Here is a 17408-nt window from a genome sequence, read left to right as displayed (position 1 = left end):
TGCTCTGGGTGCTCGCAAAATAGAGTTCCGCTGATAGATTGCCACTCCGGGAGTGAAAATTGCCTTGAAATTGAAGCGTCCACTTGGTAAGAAGAAGGATAGGCGAGTACGTGAATGTAACACACCTCCTTTCTATCTTCTAACCTCTTTCTACAAGCAGACACACAACAGACAGACAGACGGACACACACGTACACACGAATACGAGTGATTCTCCATCTTGGTCAGTTTATATGACACACGACGTAACACACACACACACACACATACACATCGCATCGTAAAAGATTCTTTAAAAGGCAATTGCATTTGGATACCTATGAGAAAGCAAAACGTCGATAGGAAATAGTTGAGAGAAAAAGGGGAAGAGAGAGAGAGAGAGAAAGAGGTCGATGAACGAGACGAATAGAGGACAACGAGGAAGTATCGATCTTTTAAAGTTTAACTCTTTATTTGTCTTTGACTAGAAGCAACTCGGAATTACTCGGTAAAAAGAAAGATAGAGATAGAGAATAAAAAAAGAAAAAAAAAAGAGAAAACAAAAAAAGAAAAAGAGAGAGAGGGAAAGAAGAAAGGGACGAAGGACTAATAAAAATGATCGTTCCGCAGTGCTTACCGTCAAAGAATCGAAACGACTAACTTTGGAAATGTCGAAAGAAAGGAAAGTCGGTAGCAAAAGGGCAGAAAAAGAGAGGTAATCGTGCTGACCCGAAGCCGGGCAAATGGCTCGCGTGCGGATCATCGATTTTCAGCACCTCCGTTGCTGGTGCTGGTGCTGCTGATGCTGCTGCTGCTGCTGCTACTGCTGCTACTGCTGCTGCTGCCATTGCTGGCGTTTGACGGGCCGAGAGAGAAGGAAGGAACAAGGGCCCTGTCGACCGTGGGGATGATAGTGTCCTTTTGCAAATTCTATCAGCATTGCGGAGAGAACCGAGACCGAGAACAGAGAGAACCGAGTTTCCTCGTTTCGATCGAATTTAACGCAGGCGCGTTAAATTAATAGGAACTCGCGGGGACTTGGTTTATATCTCCTATCCCCTGTTATAGGGGAAAACGCACGAAAGTTATATCACTGTTAACGATACCATTATTAACGTAGGTCATGGACATATAAACGTTGGTTGGCTTTCTCGTTGAGAGAAAGAGGGAGAGAGTGCACCGATTCATCGGATAGTGGTTTTGTACAATTGCGTCAGCATCGTTAAACCGTTCGTCCGTTCGATGTGGCTTTGATCGACGTGAAGCATACGCAACGTTACCCTTTTCTCCCCACCTCCCCCACAAAACCTCCCCCGAACCCCTCCCTCATCCTTGCTCGTCGCTAATTGCTAACAATAAATATTTCATTGATCAAATCGCTAGCTCGGTTAACAGTTATTAGAGAAAATCCGTGCGAAAAGTTAAACTTAATTTAGCGCAACGAGGATACAAATTCTGACGCAACGTCGACGCAATTTTCAAATGAATAATACAACCAACAACAATTGTCGCCAATTCCGTTCAATACTTAATTACGCTGATTACTAACGATAAATATTTTCATTGATCGATTAATCATATATTCAGCCCGGGGTAAACAGTTTGTTCGAGTAGAAAGTAGCGCGAAAACTCTGAGTGTTTTTTTTCTTCAACTTTTGGCCCGGAAAAACGTGCACCACCTTATATATACCCGGATACGTTCAATTCCGCACGGTGATTTAGGAAATATGAGAGGAAGTTTGCGCCTTCGGCTTCTCTGGAGCGAGGCCAAAGTCAAAAAGCATTCAGTCCGCCTGAAGCGGTACACATTTTTCACGGCCGTATACGTGCAGTCTCTTCGCGCATAAGCTACATATCCTATATTTCTCTATATATACATATATACACATACACATATACATACATATATAATACATAGCTATATTCTTGTACATACTTACATACCAGCTATGGGAAAGATGGGGGAAAAGAGAATGAAGATAGAAAGAAGATAAAGAGAAAAGGGTGCAAGGGTTGGGGGTGGGGATATATGGGGAGGAGGCAAAGATATCAAACGAACAGAAAACGAGTGAGAGAGAGAGAGAGAGATAGATAGAGAGAGAGAGGGTTTAGTTCTTTTTCCTTCTCCTCATTCGTAGGAAAATTTTCTCGTGGTTTTCCGATATGCATCCGGCCAGACATCGTATTCCGAATCTACGAAAAAGCTTTCTTACGTAGCGTTTCTTCCCCCCTTCTCTCTCTCTCTCTCTCTAAAAAGCTTGATCGCACCGCGTCGATGCGAAAGCTTCTTCTTCTGCTACGGATTTCAAATCGGAATTCCGCTCGAACGAACAGTTTCGTCGCCGTCGTCTCCGCAAGGAGGAAGATCGAACGAAAAAAAGGAAAGTAAGAATGATAAAGATAGCGTGGGTAGGGGGGGAGGGGGCACTCATCGATCAAATCTGCTAAAAGTAAAGAATAAAAATATTAAGAAAGAGAAGAGAGAGGGAAAGAGAGGATTGCTTGCGCGATTCCTTTGCGAAAATCGTCGACGAGCACGACTAGGGGGGAAAAAAGAAAAAAAGAAAGATAGGAAAAAGTACCGAGTCACCTTCGTTTAAAAATGAAATATGAAACGGAGAGGATCTTTTTGTTTTTTTTTCTTGTTCTTTGATTTTGCAAAAATGTACTGCTCTAGTACATTAGTGTCTATCGAAAAGAACGAAACTCGCGAAACTCCTCTGTAGATCGTAAACGATGTTAACCACGTTGGTTGGGTCCCCTTTACTCGTCGTTATTTAAACGCTTCCCCTTGTTTTTCTTTTTTTCTTTTTTTTTTGTTTTTCTACCTTCGATGCATAAAATTTTTCCTCCTCTTTTTCTTTCTTTTTTCTTTTTTTTTGTTTTGCTTAAACTACATTTTAGATTTTAACGTAACAGAGGGCAACGTGGGACGACGAAATTGTGAAATCTAATCAAATAATATTTAGTATTACGTACTACGAGTGGAAAACATTCGGGAATATTAAAGCAAATAGTATTTCGAAGAAAAATTGTACGTTTTTCGAATAAGATTTTGTAACAAAATCTTCGATGAATTTCTTTCGAAGTAGAATATTTTTCCGAATATTAATCGATATTAAAAATTTATATTATGTTTAAATATAAGCAGAAATGTATAATATGATGCAAAGAGTGTATGTTTAATCTCGTTCGAATGGGAATAAAAGAAACAAGATTTCGTAAACGTATACTAAAATATGCAGCCATTAGCGTGGTAGTACTTGCATTATATAATCCAGATTCAAATAGATTGCAAGTAATACCGACCCAGATCTCACCACGCGGAGGTTGCTATATGCGAAGATTCACGTACTAAGATAGCATACTTACTCATTAGTCGCTTCTAATGAACCCCCATTGATCCAATCGACTTTATCCTATGTAATAATAAACTCGCTCCGGTATTAAATTAATCTTAGATAAAAATAGAATAAAGAAACATGTGCGTTCCATATTAAAATAGATAAGAGTTAATAGTTATATACTTAGGAATAAAAAAAAAAAAAACACGAATCGATGGACTGGAAAGTGTGGTGGTGGTGGTGATGGTGATGGTGATGGTGTCGTCAAAATAGAATATAAAAGTGTTGTGTCAAACTTATACACGCGAACGTGGTCCATCAAATTCAGTTTTCCAGGGTGTCTGCGGACTGTGAATGTAAAAAAGGGATCTTAAGGGAAAAACAAAAAATAAAGAAAAAAAGAAGATTTTAGCAAGCAAGAAAAATGTTAAGGAAAGGTTAAGAAAGAGCAAAGACTCTTGATCCTTGGGTAGCTTAGGTGGTTAAAGCACCGCATGCGAAATGCGAGGACCTACTGGCTTTGAATCTTGGCCCATCCAGGGAATCCATTTATTTTCTACCCCAGTTACAAAAACAAGGTCGTTTACGTCGTTTCAACGCTTCAAAGCGCTTCGACGAACCCATGGCTCCTCCTCCTCCTCTTCCTCCTCCTTCAATCGTACAATTTTCTTGGCCACGTGTTCAAGACCATTCCTGTTTAGAAATTTCTTTTCCTATCCCCCTAGAGAATTTAAACGCTCCGATGCGTTTTTCTTTAGTTCTCGGTCTATGAATTTCTCGAAAATACGAAAGCATTCTCTTTTTCTTCTTTCTCTTCTTTTTTCTCTTGTTTGTTTAAAAGCACATATCTAAAGCTATGCAGAATAGAAATCTTCCGGACAAATATTCGGCAGGACTAGGCCCTGGCTTTCATCCCGATTCAATGGGCGCGGCTTTGAAGAGACGGAATTCGATCGGCACGCCTTGATGCTCGTAATCCGACGCGGATATTCGTTTAAAACTTTCTTGCATACCAGCTCAGAACCGAAACTTTCTTAGAGTTTATAGAGGAAATTGGCAGAAAGGTCGGTTCATCGCGCACGCTCTTTAAGTGAGAGAGAGAGAGAGTGAGAGAGAGAGAGAAGATAAAACGAGCTTGCGCACGTTAACAGAAGGGACGATTCGGCAAAGCAAGTTTGTTACAAAATTCTGACCAGATTTTCTGTCAGGATCATTCGTATTCGTAACGCGTATTTCGATTGCACGGTATCATAAATGTCAAAAATTACACCTACATTTGGTATGGTTATTTGAATCGGAACGTAACGCTTTTCGAAAATGCATCTGTAATTTCAATTTACGATCGTTAATTTATATTCCGTGCGAACGTTATGCGAACGATTAAACAGTGAGGAAACAATCGAAAATATTTCTTTTACATTGAAATTTCTACCCCCGTTGTACACTCTCTCTCTCTCTCTCTCTCTCTTTCTCTCATTTTCTCATTTTCTCTGTTTATGCGTGTACCACGTACCTACCTATACTTTTACATTACTAGAAATCGATCCTGCATTCTACCATTACGTTTCGTCATAACTTCATAATACGGTTTCTATTATTGTCGATAATTGGCTTATTTATTAGCGGTAATTAAGTTGACCCGCAACCATCATTGCGCTGAACGACGCGGTTTCTCTATTATTTTAGAGCAATAACGAGATTTGTAGTCTCTCTCTCTCTCTCTCTCTCTCTCTCTCTCTCTCTGACTCTGTCTCATTTTCTCATTTACGTTATAGAAAAGAGAGAACGGGGTGAGGTGGAAGGGGGAGGGGTTGCAAAAAAGTGGAGAAATTAATAACGTGATCGATGCGTGCTAATCAACCTTTTGCGTGACGTAATACGCGTTAACTGTGCGAACGTATCATAAAACGTATCCGCGATGGAATGCAACGCAACTCAACGCGTATGATTTTACGCAATATAGAACAAAAGAAATGTCCTTTTCCGGAAATTCAATCCGAATCGTTATTATAATACTATTTACGTCGATCGGAATTTCGAACGGGCCGGGTCAGGCCGGAGGGGGTGTTAGGGGGGAGTTAGGATTACACGATTAAAAAAAAACTACGAGTAGCGAGGAAAGAAAAAAGAGAGTGATTTGTTCGATTGGAAACACATTGTCTATCGTATCCTATTCGTTAATTCAATTTTATATTTTTCTCTTATATAGAAAAAAAAAAGAACGTTTGGTAAATGCAATAGAAAATGGTTAGATGGTGGTAGTAAAGTAGCTCATATTTTTTGTCTTCTTATTCTTCTTCTTCTTATTCTTCTTTTTATTATTCTCTCTTTGAATTTTCTCTGGCAAACGACATTTGTGAGTGGGAAGGGAGGGAGGATTTTTCCGTTGGTCGTTGACTTTCTCTAGTCGATGCTTGCTCGTCGTTTTAGCGAAGCATTCTACGAAACAAAATATCTCGGTAGCTCGCGTTGGGCCGTGTTACCATCCGTATATAGGAACGGCACCCGTGTGGATCGATAACCGGCGCATGGCCGCAGGGAACCACCGCCAAAGTAAAACGCGCCACCGAAAAACTTCTCTCACTCTATCTCCCTATCTACCTATCTCACTCTATCTCTTTCATTCTATCCGTATATAGTTTTCCTACTCTCTGGCATTCGTGGTCAACGGAAAGACGAAAGTTTCGGGAGGGTGGGAGCAGGGGGTGGGAGGGTGGGTTGGATAAAACACGTTGCAAGATCATTCCGACACTCGTACCGGATCGTGTCACGTCTGTCAACTATTACTAACACTACTATACACTATATTGCCCGTGCTATACTTGTTGTGTTGTGATGTGATGTTTCTCTCTCAGCAGCACTTTACCGACGTCAGACATTCTCTCTCTTTCTCTCTCTCTCCCTCTCTTTCTTTCTTTCGTAAAACACCACGATCGATATTACGTATTCTCTCTTCTTAACTCGACTAGTTTTTCCTCCTAACATTGAACAAGCCCCCTCCCTCCCCTTCTTTTTAAAGATTACGATAATGCTATTAGTCGTAGAGAGTAATTACAAAATCTGACGTTTTATAAATTACACGAGTATGGTACTAACTAAGTGGAGTAAGAAATTGTTTAGAAAAAAAAAATGTAACATTTTCTTAGATCGCGAAAGTTTCTTAAACGATATCGTAACGTAAAATGAGAGTGGGTTTTTTGATCGAGAATAAATGTTTCTTTCTCTTTCTCTTACTCTCTTTAACTTTTTTCTTTTTCTATTTCTTTCTCTCTTATATAATAGAGTTTGCTACGAAAACTCATGCGTTACCCGTTGTTTCCTTTTCTTTTCTTTTCTTTTCGTTTCGTTTCGTTTCATTTCATTTCATTTTATTTTATTTTATTTCGTTTCATTTCGTTCCGTTTCGTTTTGTAGATTGTGACGTTTATAACGTCGAAAGAAGCGAAAATTCATTGGATTACTCTGGTATCCCGTCTACATATTCATTCATGTTCAACTCACACAAGTTCATATCGCAAAGCCCCCGAAGTACGTCTTTATGATAGATAAACACAATTTCGTTGTAAAATTATACGTAGGTATATATATGTGTGTATGTTTGAAAAAATTTTGCTCAGAATCATACAATGAGTTTTAACCTTACGTAAATATGTACATATATATATACATATATATACAGATGCATACATATATGCATGAATACGAGAACGCATAGATGGTGGTGTACATTTCGACTAAAGTAATAAACATTGTACGAAAAAATCTGGGAGAAATAATGTAATGCAGCTAATACTGTTAAAAATTAAATAGCTACGCGTAGGTATTAACGTTTTATATTAAAAACAAAAAAAGAAAAGCGCGAGAATACACGGTAACATTAGAGGCGTAAAGAAAAAGTTAAAAGTGTTTTTTCTTTTGGAAAGTGGAAAAAATAAAAAGGAAAAAAGAAAAAAGAAAGAAAGATAAAAAAATTATAGAAACGAAATCTCTTGTAAATGATTGAAAGAAAATACGAACAAAACGTAATACTAATGAGAAACGTAAAACGACAAATCGTCTATTTGATTCTAACTGAATTCGTTGAAAAAAAAACAAAAAATAGAATTTTATATAAGGAAAATGAGTTAAAATTGAAAAAGTACCTATTATTATTTTTATGTCACGAAAACGAAAGGGAAAAAGAAAAATGAATAAAATTTTGACAGTCCTATTTCGATTGCGGATAGTATGCCGGATTAAATGAAACTGGCATATTTGACCTCGTGCCGTTTGGTATTTCAAACGACGGCACGTCAAGTTACGGCAAACCATTCCGAAAATTTGCCGAATGTCGACAAGATCTTTCTGGCGTGCGCCCGAACAACGTTAAATTATTCTCTTTTGTGATTCTTCGCGACATTACTCTCTGGAATAAAAATAAGAATTTCAATATAGAAAGATATATATATATATATATTTTTTTTATTCTGAAAATTACTCGACATTTTGTAAGATATTATTTATTCTCGCGGAAATATTAATAAAGTTTGTCAAACTCGCACCAACGAGTGATCGTAAACAAAAAAAAGTTAAGTTAGTCTGCATTACAATTATGTTTTTTTTTGTTGGAAAACATCTGTTAACAAAATTTAACAGTCTACGGATAGTAAAGCAAAGAAAAGTCACTAAAAAAAAATATTAACCAGTCGAAAAATATACGAGGAATATTTTGAGAAGATTACTCAATCAAAAATTTAATTTTTTTTCCTACGCTAATATAAAGCAAGATTTATTTATGACTCATCGATAGTTCAAACTGTCGATAGAAACTTATTTGGATGTAACTAGCTCGATATATATATATATATATATATATATATATATATATATGTATACGATATCTGTGAAAAGAAAGAACAAAATTTCTTCTTCTTCTTCTTCTTCGTCAAGAAAAAAAGGATTAGAATCGGTTTGAACGTTGAAAAATAAAACGCTACGATCGATAATCGTCGTACAACTTGCTGAAGGATGAACGAGGAAAAAAGGGAAGGAAAGAATTTCAAGAAATTTTGTCGAAACTTTTGAAATGATCTCATTTGCCGTCCACCCCCCCTCTTCCCCATAAGCGTACAACTCCAAGCTGATAATTTGATGACTTTAAACTTTAGCAGAAAAACTTTTTAACGAGTTACTTTAAAGAACCGAGCTTTCCTTTTCCTTTTCATTTTTTTTTCTTTTTTTTCTTATCCACGAGAGAGAGAGAGAGAGAGAGAGTCTCGATATCATGAAAAATTTACTTATTCCACGAACCAGTGATCAATCTAATAATAAAATCGTTAAACAATTTTGATCATTTTGAACGGAATCTTCAAAGTGTCATAGGAAAATCTTGAGTAGAAAAAAAAAAGAAAAGAAAAAGGGAAAGAAAAGTATCCCGAGTAAAGTATCACCTGTTGGTTGTTTCATTCCCGATGATTGGGATTTCGTTCGTTCGTTCGTTCGTTCACCGTGAAAGTAATAAAACAATGAGACGAATATTTTCAATCCGAAGAAATGTTCACGTACATAGATACAGTCAACAAGTTAGTCAATTAAACAAACAAATCCCTTAATCGTAATAGTATACATTTCGTATTTTTCAATGGCAAGAAATTGATTCGACAAAGAATAAACGAGTAGGGCATACTCGTTGTGAACGAATTCATAAAGATTCGAGGAGACACGTTTATGTAGGTAGAAGAAATTTATCATAGCACCTGTTGGTCGATGTTGAAGTTATTGACAGATCTGTGATATTTGATGTCGACCGTTTCTATACCCTTTTTCTACGGACCCTTCTTCAATGACCGTTGTCTAGTCGTATCAGAGGCAATGGCCTTATCTCAATAGTCGAAAGAAAACTCTCGAGGATAAAAATGAACCCGCAAAAAAGCAAAATAAACAAAAAAAAAAGGAAAAAGAAAAGAATAAGCCACAAGTTCAGTGTCCTCTCCTCCTATTCACAATCCCCCTTTGGAGAATTTCTATTAACGTCGAACTCGGCGGCCGTGAGAAGATGGAAAAAATAAAATAAAACAAAAAATTGTAAAACAATGAAAGAAGAAGAAGAAGAAGAAAAAGGAAAGGAAAAGAAAAAAAAATAATAATAATAATAAGAAAAAGAAGAAGAAGAAGAAGATGAAGAAATCCCCTTGTTTCCTCAGCACCTGTTGTTTCGTCGTTGATTCTTTGTGTCACATTTTTCATCCCATCCAAGATAATTCCCTGACCTCGAAGTATTATCTTTTCTTTATACTCGAATACAAACCTTGGTCTCATCCTCGTTTCTTCCCATTTCGTTGAGTCGACACGAAATGGGTCTTAGGTTCCGCGAGAATCGTAAGAAGAACTCTAACTGATGGCACCTGTTGAACTCTGAACGATACGTTCGATGAATTATTCCCGCTTTCGTGGTTCGTGGCGTTTCGCGACTACGATAGATTTTCAACCTCATTCTTATTATTGAATAAGAAAATTTAAGTTAAGATCTTAACGTGTCACGTTTATCTTATATTCTTTATACCAAACGAATTTGTGTTGAAAATCCTAGACGGGGGTGAATAGGAGGGGGGTGAAAATGTTATTAATCCTTTGACTATGAATTTGTTATAAGGAGAATAATTGAATATCTCCGTTACTTGACTTTCTATGAAAAAGATTTATCCCCAAACGAAATTACGCTATTTTACAGTTTATAAATGATTCTTTGTGAAAGTGTAAAGTCGCGATATCAAAGGGGATTAATCAAATTGATTCGAAATGAAATGGAATGAAAAGAATTCTGATTGAGAAATCAATTTTGTATTGGAAACGTTATAAAGAAAGAATACTTTCGAAGCAATCTTGTCTATTCTTTTCTTTCGATGTAATATGTAGACACACGTACGAGTAAATATGTGCTACGTAAAAATACGAATAAGAATGTATATATATACGAGATCTGGTTAAATATGTACAGCGAACGGGAAATGGAAAAAAAGAAAAAGAAAAGGGAAAAAGAAATAGGAAAAAAAAATGTAATGGAAAGGATTCGTTCGATGTTTTTGAAAAGAGACACGATTTATCGCAATCTAGACACCATTTTCTGCATCCGCGAATCCTTTTACTAATCCAACTTAACTTCGAATCGGTTTTCTCACGTGACGCGTCATTCACATTGAGAAATGGATATGCACGTGTAGAGGAATAGCTTGTTCAAACGAAAATGAGAACCCCCTTAACGAAGGTACTTTACTTGGCGTTCGTGTAACGAGACCAAAAGTCAAATTTGAAGACATTTCAACTTGTTCTATCAAGATCTCTCCTAAATCTAACGAAAATACTACATTTTAAGCAATCGAATCCTCATTTTCTAATATATACGCTTAAATCGTCCAATTCCACTTGGCTTACAATTAGATTCCACTTTTGCGCGTGCACGTGTATGAGTTTATTCGTAGTGCAACTGTGAGCTGAGTCCCCTACCCCAAAGCAATTTAATGTTTACGATCACAGAAGAGAGAAATTTACGAGTAATTGCATACATCGAAATATCTTTCCATCTTCCCAACGATGAAAATCCTCTAACCCAAATTTAACATCGTATACAGTATACTTACCTAACTTCGAATTATTCGTTCGAGTACGCGCGATTATTGTTTCAACGGTAAACAATGAAACGTTTCTCGTTTAAACTCCCAATGCCGGGCGATTAAATAAATCATTGATAAAGTTTTAAATGGTAATAAAGGGGCCGCCGCGCCCTAACCCCCCCCCACCCTCATCCCACTAGACAACTTTTAATGAATCAACATTTTGGATAAAATTAACGTAAGTTGTGAAAAATAAATATTTGTTCGGGACGTTTTGTCGAGAACCAAGAAATGAAAAGATAAAATTAAGATGTCTTAAAGAATGGAAAGAAAAAAATGCTATGGAAAATGCAGGAACGAACGAATGAACGATCATCGGATAATCGTTAAAGAGAAAACGGGCGGCTGCGTAGGCCGAGATAAGTCAAGAAGGTCTAATCCTAGGTTCTCTCGCTGCTCTCAAACAAATCCCGGTAACTTCTCTACAATGAGGATTGTCCTTAGCAAGTAGTAGTAGTAGTAGGTAATAGAAGAGAATTATTCGACATCGGCAAAAATCCTAACCGCAGAAGAAAAAAAGAGTCTAATCTAACTTTCTCTCTCTCTCTTTTCTTAATTACACTAATATTTTACTTATAGTCAGGAGATGTTAAAGGGTTGTGAAAGAATTAAATCAACAAAAAAAGAATATCTGATTAATTTGAGATTTTTGGATCGTAGAATTCTAAGGCAATTATTCAATAAAATATATCTTCGGATATATCAGAAGGCCCTAGTGAAATGCGAGGCTCATGAAGATGAGGAAATACGTTCTCGAGGGATGAAAGAGATAGGAGGTGGTAGCGTGCAATCTTGCCAGTTATAACCACCTACACGTCCTCGTTCTCATCGATCGGCCCGAACGAAACCTTCCCCGGTAAGCCGTGCTATCCACTTCGAGCCACCTGCCAGACAACCAACCACTACCCTTACCCTCCCTGACGAGGGGTTGCTTGTTCGACTGCTTGTTCGACTGATGGTTGTTGGTTCCTCGTCTGTGGCTACTCGAACACACATTTATACTTTATTCCTTGACTTTCGGCACGTTTCGCGATTCTTTATAATTCGCGTTCGCTACTCCTCCCTCCCCCTACCCCCTCCCCACCCCCGCTGCCCCCACGTCACGGATTCTGACACCGACAGAATTCGAGGAGAACGAAGGCTGAGTGGAATTCGTTTTTTCCTTCATCTCTGATATTCTTTCGCAGATCCACGGAATTATTACTCGCACGTCAACGGTAAATTGAATGCAAGTATTCGAAGAAAGAAAAACGAGCAAAAGAATATAAGAGAGATAGAGAGGGAGGGAGAGAGGGAGAGAAGGAAATCTACGAGGGTGAAGAAGAGTAGTAGAAGGGTAGAAATGATGGAAGGGTAGAGATGAGACGTGACTGGAGAATCGCCGACGCGTTATCTCCTCCGAACCGAGAGAAAACGCAAAACTTAATGGGTTTTGCCTTCTCTGCTTAGAGAAAACGACTGAAAGAGAGTGAACGGGGCTGGTGCTCGGATAAAATGGAGGGTGAGAAAAGAAATGGAGAACGAGAGAAAGGAAGGAAGGAAGGAAGGAAGGAAGGAAGGGAAAGAAAAGAAAAAGAAAAATGGAAAGAGAGAGACAAAGAGAGAAAGAGAGAGAGAGAGAGGAAGACACGAGAACGTAAACGAGGGAAAGAAGAGGAGAAATAGAAGAAGAAGAAAAAAAGAAAATAAAGGGAAAAGATAGCACCCTCGCTTCCCACCCGCACCCCTCCTCCTTCTCCTCCTCCTCCCTCATCCTCCTCGCGTAAGAGTCCACCGTGATTTTTATCGCGATACGTGACCCGAACGAGCAGCCACGTTATTTTAGAAATTCGTACGTAGGAGTCGAGTTCGCACTGGAAATTACGTTTGTGTCGAATTAAAGTTGCTGCTGGTGCTGGTGCTGGTGCTCGTGTTCCTACATACATTGTACCCAATCCTCTGAGTGACTTCTTCCCCTCCCCTCCCCTCCCCTTCCCCTCTCCACTCCGTCGTCCTACGTGAAAACGTCGAGGCGACACGAAATGAGAAAGAAAAGGGTGGCAGAACCGCACACATATGCGGACTTTTAAATTGGACAGAGGAGACGGTTCATCTCGAGTAACGAAATAACGTCGGACGTCCGAGAGAAGGACGTGCCAGAAAGCAACTTTCCCAAAGCTTTTCTTTCACAATGAGCTCGATCTTGAAAAAGCAAGCGTTGTCGTCGTCGTCGTCGTCGTCGTCGTCGTCGTCGTCCTCCTCCTCCTCCTCCTCCTCGTAAACGAAAACGGACAATGGACTTTACTTCGTACAAGGGTTAGGCTTAAGAACCCCCCTCCCCCTCCCACGCCCCTCTTTCGGATCCCCTACAAAGAAAAGAAGAAACTTCTCCGATGAGCTACCAAGTGTTTGGACAATGTCAAAATTTGTAGATACTTTTAGTGTAACCGGGGGATGGGGGTGAGTGAGGAGTGGGGGATGGGAGGAAAGAATGCAATTATCTCGCCTATTTCTTAACGTTCTTTTACGTCTGGAATTCTTTGCCCCTTTTTTCTTCCCCTTTCCTTCTTTTACTTTTTTTCTCGGGAATAAATTTTTGTTTTTTTCCCTCTTGAACGATCGCTATTACAAGTTTTCTCAGAGTAGGTCGAAATCGGCTCGTTGGAAAATCAATATCCCTATGCGAGGACGCCATTGTGTGTCCCATCACTCTATTTCAGAGAAATTACGTGAACTTTGGTTAATCGACCTGCGATTCTTTGATACGAGTCCGTTCCCCCCCCACCCCGGTACTTTCCTTAGTTCGATTCGAATCGAAGGGAGGAAATGGTCAAAGTAAAAAAGCACCGGCTATCGATTCGAACGTTCAAACTATCAATGGTTTCTTCTCTTTAAACGAAAGTTTGTATAAATGATCGGTGTGTTTTTTTTTTCTTTTTTTTTTATTGGAACGGTATCGGAATTAAGCCAGTCAAATGTCGGAAGTACTTATAAACGACAGCTGATAACAGCAATTCGTCGTTTTCCCCATCTGCCTTGCTCTGGATTTTCTAACACCGATCATCAAACACTCGATCTAGAAAAAATTTACTTGAACCTTTTTTCCTTTTTTTTGTATCTCTCTTAAACACACACACACACACACACGCAGCACCATCCGTTGCACTTTTATTTCGACTTTGATTCGTTCTTAGTTCCGTGTAAGTAGTAGAACAGTTTTAACACTAAGATAAACTTCAACATTTCTAACGTCTACGTTTACGTATATATATATATAAAAATCGAAGAACGTTCGAGAGATAAGAAAGCACCCTTTATTTTCGTCAGCCGATAACTGATAAAATAATAATGCGGTACTCTCGTACTCGCTAAACTTTCGATAAAGCGTTTTAAGTGAAAAAGTTATCCTTTTAAAAACTTTGTTTTTCGAAGGTCGCCGCCGCCGTTACCGATGACGATGGCAAACCCTGACGCCAATGTTAAAGTAAAAATTACAGGAAAAATAGAAAGAAAAAGAGAGAGAGAGAATGAAAGAAAGAGGACTCTTAAGTTTTCTTCCCTTAGTCGTAACTATTATTATCGAGGGTTGAACGGTAACAGTGCAATACTTACAAAAGTAGTAAGTAAAAATATTCTTCTAATGCAATCCGAAGAAATAAACGAAAGTTACGTCGTATGAAGTAATATAAGATACAATATCTATCGATATCATAGATAGAAAAACTTTTGGAGAAAGGTTTTTAACTATATGCCGTGAGGCATAGTTTTAACGTTTCGTGCTTCGAACTCCCTCGTTTCAATAATTGCAACGAGTTGGCGAATTGAATGCCGAGCAAAACTACATACTGTTACATTTAACGCCATAGCTATGGAAAAGGGAAAGAATAGGACGAAGAAAATGGTGGAAACGAAACCAATGGCGCGAGCGAGCTGCCAGCGTACACGTTGAAACTTCGAATAAAGAGAGCAAACGAGAGAAAGGGAAAGAAAGAGAGAGAGAGAGAGAGAGCATGCCTCTGGCTCCAGAATACAAATGGGAAGATGGCCATTGTTATAGGGCATCCGACTTGTGATCAAAGTTGCTGCGATTCTAGGCTATCTATGTTACCATGGAAATGGAACGTCTTCGGCCAGTACCATCGACGATGAGCAACCAAGACGCAAGCAACCCTGAATTGGGCTAAGACCGGCTTGGCAAATTCTACAAATGGAATTGTGGGCCGCCTTCGCTTCCGCTCGCGAATACATCGAGAATAGATCGAGAATAGTACGGTGTTGCGACAATGTGTCTGCACCGGACGCGAATACGTATCAATGTGTACATATATATATATGTATGTACTTTATACATATAGACAGATATATAAACTCGTGGATTGTGTGATCGAGGAGAATTACCAAGAACCAACGTCAATATTTGAAGCTGGCTAAAGCTCATACCATTTGCCAAGACATCTTTTCTCATTCGTCGACGTTCACACCATCGAGATAATCTAGGTTCAATTTAATAATACCATTCAAACGTTTCGCGGATATAGTTTAACAAGCCTATAACTGTAACTGCTTATCTATTTTTTTTTTCATTTTTATTCGACAGCTATAATCTCGGAACGGTTCTTTCTTATAAAGGACAATGATCGATACTCCGAACCTATATACGTGTTAACAGTTTCGATTGAGTTAATTTATTCTAAAAGGAATATATAACCCTAGGACAAATTTTTCATACGATCGATCGATTGAAATAATTTTCAATACCTTTTTTTTATTTCTTTTGCAATAATTAAATAATTTCGAACGAGACGTTGTAAGGATTCGCAAACAGAATAGAAACAAGAAGTTAATAGAAGGTGCGAGAAAATGAACGAGAGAATTAATACAAATTTGACTAATAACACGTATCTATGCATCTCAACATATTTTCACGGGCAAGAGCAGCGATTAATGTAGGCCGAGTCAATTCAAATAATTTGCTAATCGTAATATTGGTGCGAGTTAGTAAGCACATAATTTGGACAAATTATCGCAGAGGAAGGTGGGGAAACTAATGACAAGGTGTGTGGTTAATAACGATGTAACGGAAAATGAGCATGTTCGATGAACATTATCATCAACGAGTTCGTCGACAATGTTTGCACGAATAATTAGCGAGTACCGCACGCGAGTTTGGACAAGCACGACTAACTTAACGAGAATTCATTTTCACTATCGATACTATTGTCTCTATTGTCAGTTTTTTAAACCTTTCCCCCGTTTTCTTTCCCCTATCCCCTGTCCCCCCGCCCCACCTTTCTTTTATGGAATATAAAAAAGTTCTCTCGGGTTATTTCGAATCGTCAAAAGGTTTCTCTCCTCGTTCGGTCATGATTCTCAAGCTTCTCTTCTACCAAACCGAACAAAAGTCAAGCTCAACGCTTATTATTCCTTATTCACCTATCGATTAAACTCTCATTCGAATAATGATTGGAACGATCAACTAACGAACCGACCACGAGCACCTAAACATCTCGGATATGAGTAGTAGGCATACATATACACACACACACATATATATATATATACGTATATACATAGGAGTATGGCAAATAAAAAGCCCAACACGAGCGTGTTCCCTCTTTTTTCTATTCTAGCCGGAATATGAAAGAAAAAGAAAGAAGAACAAATAAAAGAGCAAGGAACTGAGGCTTTTCAGCGAGTTTTTTTTTTAGCATTCATCGTGTAAACGAGATTGACGAGGGGTTGGGGGGGGAGGTCGTGGGGAGGGGCTTCTTATCGACGATAGGACGAAAAGTCGTTGAGGATTAAAACGAGTGAAACGTTATCGAAGAACCGCGAGCAAGTAGTATTTTCAGATAAAAGAAAAGGTTTGATAAGAGAGGAGAAGTGGGGAGGGGAAAATAGATGAGACGAGATAGGATACGAAATCGTTTATATTCATTCTCTCTCTTTCTTTCTCTTTCTCTCTCTCTCTCTCTTTAACCGATTCGATAATTAGAGCTTCACAGTCGGCTCGTTTCTACGTCTATTCGTTACTCGCAGAAACAATCGCAAGTAAATAATTGGATCGTTCCCCTATCGGTACATGTCAATTCTAGCTGAACCGCGCGAAATCCCATTAATTCGAAACTGCGGTTTGCGCTTACAATAAGTGTGTAGAAACCCCTCCTGGAAAGCCCTGATACGTGAGACCATTTGCCCTTTTTAACCCCCTTACAACTTTCCCTTTATAATGGGAAGTGCAATTAACGATTGAATAATAACAAATATAATTAGTCTTTTTCCCAATTCTATTTCTATCTATTTGAATTGATCTCATCCACATGTCTCGTTAATCTATCCAATATTATATAAGTAATATGCATAGGAAGAGAACGAATAACAGAATATTAAATAAATATATCTAAGATGATGTTAAAGCTTCTATTATTAGTGCTAACATCATTGCCACAAACTTACA

The 17408-nt window shown here is 38.5% G+C and overlaps 1 protein-coding gene and 1 long non-coding RNA gene across 2 annotated transcripts in view; both read left to right on the top strand.

Annotated features, from left to right (window-relative positions):
- LOC122516938 (hemicentin-1-like) overlaps positions 1-17408 on the top strand; it is a 103053-nt gene that overhangs the window by 42940 nt on the left and 42705 nt on the right.
- Positions 14078-14454, top strand: LOC122516939. Its single transcript, XR_006303694.1, has 2 exons — positions 14078-14151; positions 14384-14454. It is a non-coding gene; the product is annotated as an uncharacterized LOC122516939 (long non-coding RNA).

The sequence above is a fragment of the Polistes fuscatus genome, unplaced genomic scaffold (genome assembly GCF_010416935.1).
Source record: "Polistes fuscatus isolate 324 unplaced genomic scaffold, CU_Pfus_HIC Scaffold2, whole genome shotgun sequence".
NCBI classification, from domain to species: domain Eukaryota; kingdom Metazoa; phylum Arthropoda; class Insecta; order Hymenoptera; family Vespidae; genus Polistes; species Polistes fuscatus.
This window is presented reverse-complemented; position numbering and strand designations above follow the sequence as displayed.